Source organism: Arvicanthis niloticus, chromosome 4 (assembly GCF_011762505.2).
Source record: "Arvicanthis niloticus isolate mArvNil1 chromosome 4, mArvNil1.pat.X, whole genome shotgun sequence".
Classification (NCBI taxonomy): Eukaryota; Metazoa; Chordata; class Mammalia; order Rodentia; family Muridae; genus Arvicanthis; species Arvicanthis niloticus.
Window position 1 is genome coordinate 87,074,095 of NC_047661.1, and position 8,412 is coordinate 87,082,506.

Consider the following 8,412-nt stretch of genomic DNA (forward strand, 5'->3'; position numbering starts at 1 on the left):
TCTCTGCCATCCTCACGTGTTACAGCTTGAATACGGAACGTCTCTTACAGGACCGTACTTGAGTAGAGGTGGTGGTTCCATCGTGGGGTGGGGGATCATATGGAGAATGAGACAAAGCTCCAAGAGAGAGCTGCCTGGGGACAGTTCCTTGCAGAGATATGGTCTATGGTTCCTGTGTGTCACACTCTCTGCCTCTTCTCCACCAAAAAGTGAAAAACAACCTCTACGTATGTTTTGGCCACCATAATATTCTGCCTAAGCACATGGGGCCAAAGGACTGTGAGCTGAACATCATGAAATGTCAGCTGAAATCAATCTTTTCATCCTTAAGTTGTGTCCTGTCTGGTATTTTATCAGAATGATGGAGAAAGTAGTTTGAGAAAGTAGTTTATATAAATAAAATTGTGAAGTGTTTTGTGGCTTGTTTTTTTTTTTTTTGCTTGTTTGTTTGTTTGTTTGTTGTTTTTGAAGAGTTTCAATGGCTCAAGTTTCATCTAAGTTTTAGCATGGGTTAAAATAGCTCTCCTATCTAACACTAAAAAATATTCTCCTGTTTCTACACAGCATTTTCTTTTTACATTCAATTGTAAATGGGTTCATGGTTTGCATTCATATATTATCCATCTGAATAATGCTCCTTTGAACTGACACACAAATGCATACTGAGGAGCTGGGGAGATGCCTCAGTGGTTCAGAGCCCTTGCTGCTCCCAGAGGACCTGAGTTTAGTTCCTAGAATCCACATCTAGTGGCTCATAGCCACCTGTAACTCTCGCTCTAGGATCTCTGATGTCCTCTACTGGTCTCTATGGGTACCTGCACTCATGTGGCATGTAAACACAGACCCCAACACACATACATAAAAGTAAATCTTTTTTTTTTTAAGTTTGAGAAGGTGCTGCACTTATTTCATTCAGTCCTGCTCAGAGCCTGAATAGACTGCAATCGGAACTCTTTTTTTTTTAAAAGAATTCTTTATTTTACATATCTGAGTACACTATAACTGTCTTCAGACACACCAGAAGAAGGCACCGAATCCCACTGCAGATGGTTGTGAGCCACCATGTAGGTGCTGGGAATTGAACTCAAGGCCTCTGGAAGAGCAGTCAGTGCTCTTAACTACTGAGCCATCTCTCTAGCCCCAAAAGTAAATTTTAAAAAAATACATATTTGAACTGGCCATGGTGGCGCATACCTATAATCCTAAGGAGTCAGGAAGCTTAGACAAGAAGACTACAAGTCTGAGCCAGCCTGGGCTACCTAGATAATTCCAGGCCAGATTGAGAACTAAATAGAGAAATTATGTCTCAAAAAGCCAATATAGCTATTTAAACCCACTCTATATGGTACATATAAATTATATGTGTGTATATGTTATATATGCACCATATATATGTTGACTTTGAATTATTTTGAGTATATACATTAAAAAGGAATTGATACATAAGTGATTCTATTACTTATTTTATAAGGAACAGAGTGATTTCCACAGTAGCTGTAGCATCTTCCATTCCCAGAGACAAAGCAAAAACATTCCAATTCCTCCATACAATCACTATCTGTTGTTATCTACTGACAGTGGCTCGAGTCTGTGTGTGTGGCAGATACTCAGTGTGGTTTTTACATCTCTCTAATTATAAATGATTTTTCGAACAACTTTTTGTGTGACTATGGGCACCGTAATATCTTCTCAAGAAAAAAAAAAGTCTCTTTAGTCCTTTGCCCAAGTTTGAGTTGTTTGGTCTTCACTTTGTTGCAGTCACTGTGTGGAGCACATTCACTGGGACATGGCCATTCACTGTATGTTAGCTATGACTTCTACAGATACCCAGCCCAGGAACCAGAAAAGACCAGGAAGGACAGGAGACATGGCTCAGTCTGTTAAGCACTTGCATACCATGCAAGTGCATGACCTGGGTGCGATTCCCAGCACCTGTGTAAAGGCCAGGCTGGGAAGTGTGTACCTGTTGGTTTCAGTGCTGAGGAGACAGGAAGAATCCAAGGACTTACGAGCCTGATAGTTTAGTTAAATAAGTAAGCTTCAGGCTCAGTGTGAGACAAAAATTTCAAGGGAAAAAAAGAAAGGTAAAGAGTAGTTGACCTGATGTTGTCAACCTCTGATTTCCATATGCACACGCACACATGTGCACACACAAGCTCTCTGTCCCTCCCTCCCTCTCTCCTCCCTCTTTTACTCTCAATTAATATTTGTGTCTACCTACTTAACTTTTATCACAGTCCCCTTTCCCTGCTATTTCATCTGTGTTTAAGTTAATGTTTAATAAAGGTCAGCATAAAGGATTATGATCTTACCAGATTAATAAATATTTCTCTTCAATGAACTCTTATCTTACAAGCTTTACCTTTTAATTAATCATTTATTTCATGGTGACCCGAACATCTGCCTATGGATGCTTATCTCTTAACTGCTGTAACAGGCAGCAGCTGGAACTTGGCATAAGGACAATGCCCAGCAGGGCCATCCTCCAACATGTTCCAAGTTACAGGGTGGTGTCCCAAGAAGTGGTTGACAAAGGTTAGAATCTGTGAACAAGCCTCCATCAAAGGATGCTTCTTCAATGAGTCCAGCTCATTTGTGTGTGAGGTGACACAGACACCCACTATGCTCACACGATGCTGCACATGCTATCCAGGAAAGTAGGCCTGCCCATCTCCAGGTGCTCAGAGGCAGCTGCGGACTCTCAAGTGCTTAAATGAGAGAGAGAGAGGGTCTGGGTTAAATCACAACACCTCCACGTGGAAAATCTTCTGTACCCCATTTTATGCCTTCTGGGGGAACCATGGTTATTTTTGGATCACTAATTTGCAGCACTGGCAAATTCATCCTTGTGGGAGAGAAAAAGCAAATCTTCTTAATTTCCTAAAAATTGACAGTATGTCGGACACTGCCATTCACATCAGAGATCAAAAGTTCAACAATGTGTGGATCCTGAAAGGAGCTTATGATTGAGTTAGGTGAGAACACCCATAAGACCAGTCATAAAGGGTGGGAAGACTTACAGGGGACCATCTTTGAGAAGAAATGAACATTTGGCCCAGTTAAGACTTCTGGATGGGGACAGATATTGAACCTAGGGCCTGCTCACCTCCTCCCATGAGCCCAGCATTTCATCCCAATCTGACACACAATAACACATGGCCAATGGAGGTTTTGAATCCTGCAGGGTGAATGAGGAGCCCTGGTACAGAAGGAGCACCATCCTGTAGGAATTCCAGCATCAGAAATATCAGAGGACATCAAGGACAATATTTGGTCTTAGGCCCTGCTTGACTGAGAACCCACATTTGGTCTCACTACCCAGCTCTTCCTGTGAACAAAGGAACAAACCTCACTCCAACAAGCCAATGAAGTTGGTCTTTGAGCCACTGGCAATAAGTCAAGACACAGAGTGAATGTAGGTCAGACTTTACTGGGGATTGGACAAGGCTGGTCTCTCAGGCAAGAGTCGGGAGTATAGTGTCAATTAATGCTCCAAGTAAAGCCTAGGGCCATCTGGTCAGAAACCAGTAGAGGGGAGACAATGATCCTGGGAGAAGAGAAAGGAATGAAAGAGGAAGACTGTGACAGAGTGGGCTCAGGAGCCAAGTATGGTTCAAAGGCCAGGATCAAGGAGCACTGATGGATCTTACCTACCAGCATCAGCCCTCTGTGCAGGATTCTACTTCTTGCCCCATGTGGCCTGTTTTTTTGTTTGTTTGTTTGTTTGTTTTTGTTTTTTGGGGGAGGTTGGGGGAGGGTTGGTTTTTGGAGACAGAGTTTCTCTGAGTAGTCCTGGCTGTCCTGGAACTCACTCTGTAGACCAGGCTGGCCTCGAACTCAGAAATTTGCCTGCCTCTGCCTCCCAAGTGCTGAGATTAAAGGCGTGCACCACCACTGCCTGGCTCATGTGGCCTGTTTGAAGTACACAGGATTTGGAAAGAAGTGGCTGGCCAGGCGGTGGTGGCACACGCCTTTAATCCCAGCACGTGGGAGGCAGAGGCAGGCAAATTTCTGAGTTCGAGGCCAGCCTGGTCTCCAGGACAGCCAGGGCTATACAGAGAAACCCTGTCTCGAAAAGCATAAAAAAAAAAAAAAAGGAAAGAAGCGGCTGGTCTTCATATAGGCAGAGATCTTCTTCAGGCCCTGCAGGTGAGAAGAAGAAACCAGGACCTCAGCTCTGTAAACCCACTCCAGGAACATCCAAGAGACTTTAAAATCCAGAGGGAGAAAAACCACCCAACCACTCTGCAAAATCAGCCCCACCATCACACCAATCAGCAGGGATGCTGAGGTACCAGAGGTTAAGAAACTTCCTCATTCTGTCAGTCCTGACAGACAGGGTCAGCCCAGCACTGTGGCTGCCACTGTGCTCTGTGCACTCCCTCCTGCCACTCAACAGGAGTGGCCAGCTCTGCAGATCAGGCATGACCGTTGAGTATGCCTTGGTCCTGCACATCAGCTGGCCTTTGTCTCTTCCTAATGGCTACAGAAGCAAACACATTCTTCATATGTTTGGCAAAGCACAGGTCCTTCACAAAGGCCTGACTCTCCTTTTTGAGCAAATCAGAAAACACTGAATTCTGTCTGTTGAACTGTGCATTTCCTGAGGCCCTGATGCATGGAGAAGGAACACAGGTCCTTCTCTAAGACCAGGGATGTTCTTGGCTGAGCTGATAATGGCCTGGGGTCATTGTTCTTGAGAAAGTCTATGTTTCCCCTTTGCATCATTGCTTCCTTAGCTTTCAGCTGACTACATCCCGTTTCTCCACTGGAAATAATATATAAGATGACTATACGTCTTAATGAGTTTCCTCAGCATAAGACCTGCTAGCCTCAGCCTTGCCTTCTATCTTTTCTATCTTTCTCATCTCCTGGACACTTACCACTTAGGACCCTGTCACTGAAGAACAACTTGCTGGTTCAGGTCCATTGTCTTTAAAGGCTGAAGGCAGTCAGGAGCCCAGGACAGCCTCTACTCGTGCTAGGATGTTGAGCAAGCAGCTTACCCTCCACAATCTCAAGTTCCTTACCTGTTCAGTGTGACAGCTAATTCTATCCAGGTCGCCTGCATATGGCAACGATAAATTAACTCCACAGATCTAAGTGTCTGAACATGGGTCTGGCAGAAAGCCAGTGCTCAATAGATCAGAACTAGGGAAGCAACCTGGAAAGCAGAGAAGGGAAGGGTATCCAAGAGGAAGCAGGATCAGAGCATCACCTCAAAGCGGGCCACGAAGTCCAACAGGTTCGGGAAGGCGTCCAGGCACTTGGGCTCAAATATCTGGTGCTGATCAAGGACGTCATAGACAAGGAAATCTGCAAAGGTGACCTGCAGGAAGTGAGGGTCAGTGAGGGTCAGTGAGGTGGGATCCTGAGGCCTGGGAAGGATAGCAGCTCCTCCTCCTCACCTAGTACCCTCTTTACCTTGTTCCCTGCAAACATGGCTGCTACCCCCAGGAACTCAGAATAGAGCTTCAGCTGGTCTGGAAGGCCCTTCAAGAACTCTGGCTTTCACTTCTCCTGAGATAGAAAACAGCTGTCACAACCCTTAGACACATGTGTTCTAGAGAAAGGCTGGTGTCACAGGGTTAGGCAGAAGAGTTGCCTCCTTTCTATACAGGGCCAGCACCAGTACACAGGTTTCTATGTAATGCATTCCTGTTGCATTAATCAGAGTCCTGCTTGGTAGCAGAGTTGACTCAGGGGTGACTGGGAGTTGCATGGGAATGCCTGTCCCTGAACCTGTCACCACTGACACACAAACAAGGACTACTTTGGGGTCACTCATAAGTTCTGCACCTGAAAGTCCAGTGGAATGGGAGATGCAAAGTAGCTAACAAGAGATATAGTTATTCCTGAGGAATGACACAGAGCAGGGTCAATATTTGAGCAGCACGAGCAAAGTTGAACCATGTTTGATGTCAGAAGGGACAAAGGCCCTCAGACTGACCAGGAACTGCCAATCAGAAAGAGACCCTGATACTTTCTTCTACCAGGGACTTGGCTCTGAGAAAGCTGTTGGGTGGGTTTCTGAATACATTAGCTTTATTTTCTTTTCTTCTGGTTTGAACCTGTGCACTCAAGGAGCAGGCAGATGGTATGTGACCAACTAGGCAAAATGCCAGACCACGGTGGTCAAGTTCAAAGCTGGAGAGAATTCTGAGTGGATGAATTTATTATATAGAAACCAAATGCCCAATCACGGCTATCACAACAATACCAAAGATTTCTAAGCATTAATATAAAGTGTTTATTAATAAGATTTGGGGATTAAGATTTCTGTTTATTATATAAAGTGTTTATTAATAAGAATTGGGTGAGTGTGTTGGATGAATTGGAAAGCTTGGAGCATCAGAATGGGTAAGTTCAGATGCTAAATAGGACAAGTGTAGATATTAACACAAGCCTTTAACTCCTCCTGCAAACCCCTGTCTGCTCCACACAGTGAGGACTTACAGAGTCAGGTCTTCAGCAGCCCTGCTCATCTGCATGCAGGTGTCCATGACCTGGTTCTCCACAACGTCTACACAGATCCTCTCCTCCTCTGCCTCTCCACCTGCAGCACACACAGCACACTCAGCATCCCAACCCAGCCAAGCTGAGGAGAGTCTCCACCACTCCCCACCCTGCGGCCAGCCCCACTCACACAGGTGGTTTTTGCGAGCAAGGTAGCGCAGGATGGCATTGCTCTGGGTGACCTTGTGTGACCCATCAATTAAATAGGGCAGCTAGATGGACAAGCAGGGACAGTCAGATGGGATATGAGGCCCCAACATCCCTTCCCTGGGTAAGTACAGACATAGGACCTGGCACTCAGTGTGGCTGCCATTAGAATCCCTCCACAAACATGATGCCCACTGAATGGGAGAGCTGGGACACGGTCTATCACAGAAACACTGTGTAACCCACCAGGAGTGGGAGCAGGTGAGCAGAAGCATTGATCTCAACCCCTTCAGCCAGGCCAGGAGATGAGATGAGAATATTTCCTCTTTCTTGCACCTACACTGGGGAAGTCCAGGCCCAGCTTGAAGATATCACCTGCCTGCTGGCATCATTCATAACAGCAGCTGTGGTAGACAAAATAATGTAAGAAGGTCCCCTTCCCTTCCCCTGGGATCCTCCCAAAATGTCAGGGCAAGCCCTCCTGAGGTACGGGAATCTGTGGTCTGATTCATTCAATCTTATATCCCACGGTTTTACTCGAGAATATTCCTTCAACGGCTGTAGGCCCTCCCTGACTAAGGTACACACAAAACACGGGCATGTGCTAAGCAAACCCTGCACAACCACAGGTGGGGAGGGAGCCAGCGCTTCACGCCCAGGGTTATTTATTGAAAACCAAAGCTGCGCCCTCAAGGAAGTTTCTGGAAGGGATAAGCTCTGGGCTCATCTGAAGGAGATCCACAGAGCTAAGAAACAGGGAGCTGCTGGGCACCAGTGGACAGAAGTTAGGGAGGAGTGTGACCAGGAGAATGTCATTACCGTCCCCCATGGCGTATCTCTTCTCTTCGTAGCTTGTTTCTGTGTATTCCAGGAGCAGGCGGATGGCGTGACCCAGCTTTAAGAAATAGCGGGTAACAAAAGTCACCGTTAGTGAGATCATAAACGCATGACTTCACCCCCTCTAGGAAAGCCTCCATCTCTACACCTAACAAGAGAACAGGGACAGGCAGAGGCCTCCTGACAGGAACAGACAGTTGACTGTAGAAAATGCCGAAGAGGCTCTACCTCTTGGAACCAGGCCTAACTCTTCAGTGCTGACCCGGGGCTCTTCCACTCAGCAGCCCAACCTTCTACTCACCCCACGGATATCCTAGTAACCCAGAGTCTTAGGCATGCTTTCTGTCCTAGCCTTGGAGACTGAGCAGACAGGGTTCGGTCTAGATGATTTCACCTTCAGATACCAGTGCATAGGGGGTGGTGTCTCCCTGCATGCAGTTCCTGAGGCCCCCCCCCCCCCCGTCCCACTCCCAAATGGGCCGACCCTCACAGAAGCCCAACTTACTCAGACAGTGGTGAGACCCAGCCCAAACTCTACAGTCTCCTGGGACAGGTCTGAACATTCAGATACCAAAGGCAGTGATTGGCAGGCCTGCTCTAGTGGCTCTCTGCCTACAGCCCCTCCCCCCCTGCTGGGTCCTCAGGAAGTTGGCAGTGCCCCCTGGAGACTGGCCAGATGGGCAGAGAATGAGGCAGTTCTCCTTCCTTTCATTGCTGGGCTCAATTTTCACATTTAGACTGAGAATTTGTCATCCAAGGAAGCTCACCCTTCATTATAAGGACCAAAAAGGCTTGGCTCCTAACTTGAGAGTTTAATCCAGCACACCTCACTGCTTCTGGAACTCTTCTAGTCTGAGAACTTTCAAAACATTATCGTCTGCACAGCCTAGGGTTACAGGAATATGAAGTGAC

At 46.5% G+C, this 8,412-nt stretch overlaps 2 long non-coding RNA genes across 2 annotated transcripts; both read right to left on the bottom strand.

The window, feature by feature from the left end:
• Nucleotides 1–2,357: 2,357 nt before the first annotated feature.
• Nucleotides 2,358–3,858, bottom strand: LOC143442099 (uncharacterized). Its single transcript, XR_013110021.1, has 2 exons — nucleotides 3,107–3,858; nucleotides 2,358–2,708 (listed from the first exon to the last, which is right to left on the bottom strand). It is a non-coding gene; the product is annotated as an uncharacterized LOC143442099 (long non-coding RNA).
• Nucleotides 3,859–5,470: 1,612 nt separating this feature from the next.
• Nucleotides 5,471–8,097, bottom strand: LOC143442098 (uncharacterized). Its single transcript, XR_013110020.1, has 5 exons — nucleotides 8,006–8,097; nucleotides 7,483–7,558; nucleotides 6,910–7,067; nucleotides 6,457–6,556; nucleotides 5,471–5,520 (listed from the first exon to the last, which is right to left on the bottom strand). It is a non-coding gene; the product is annotated as an uncharacterized LOC143442098 (long non-coding RNA).
• Nucleotides 8,098–8,412: the final 315 nt, after the last annotated feature.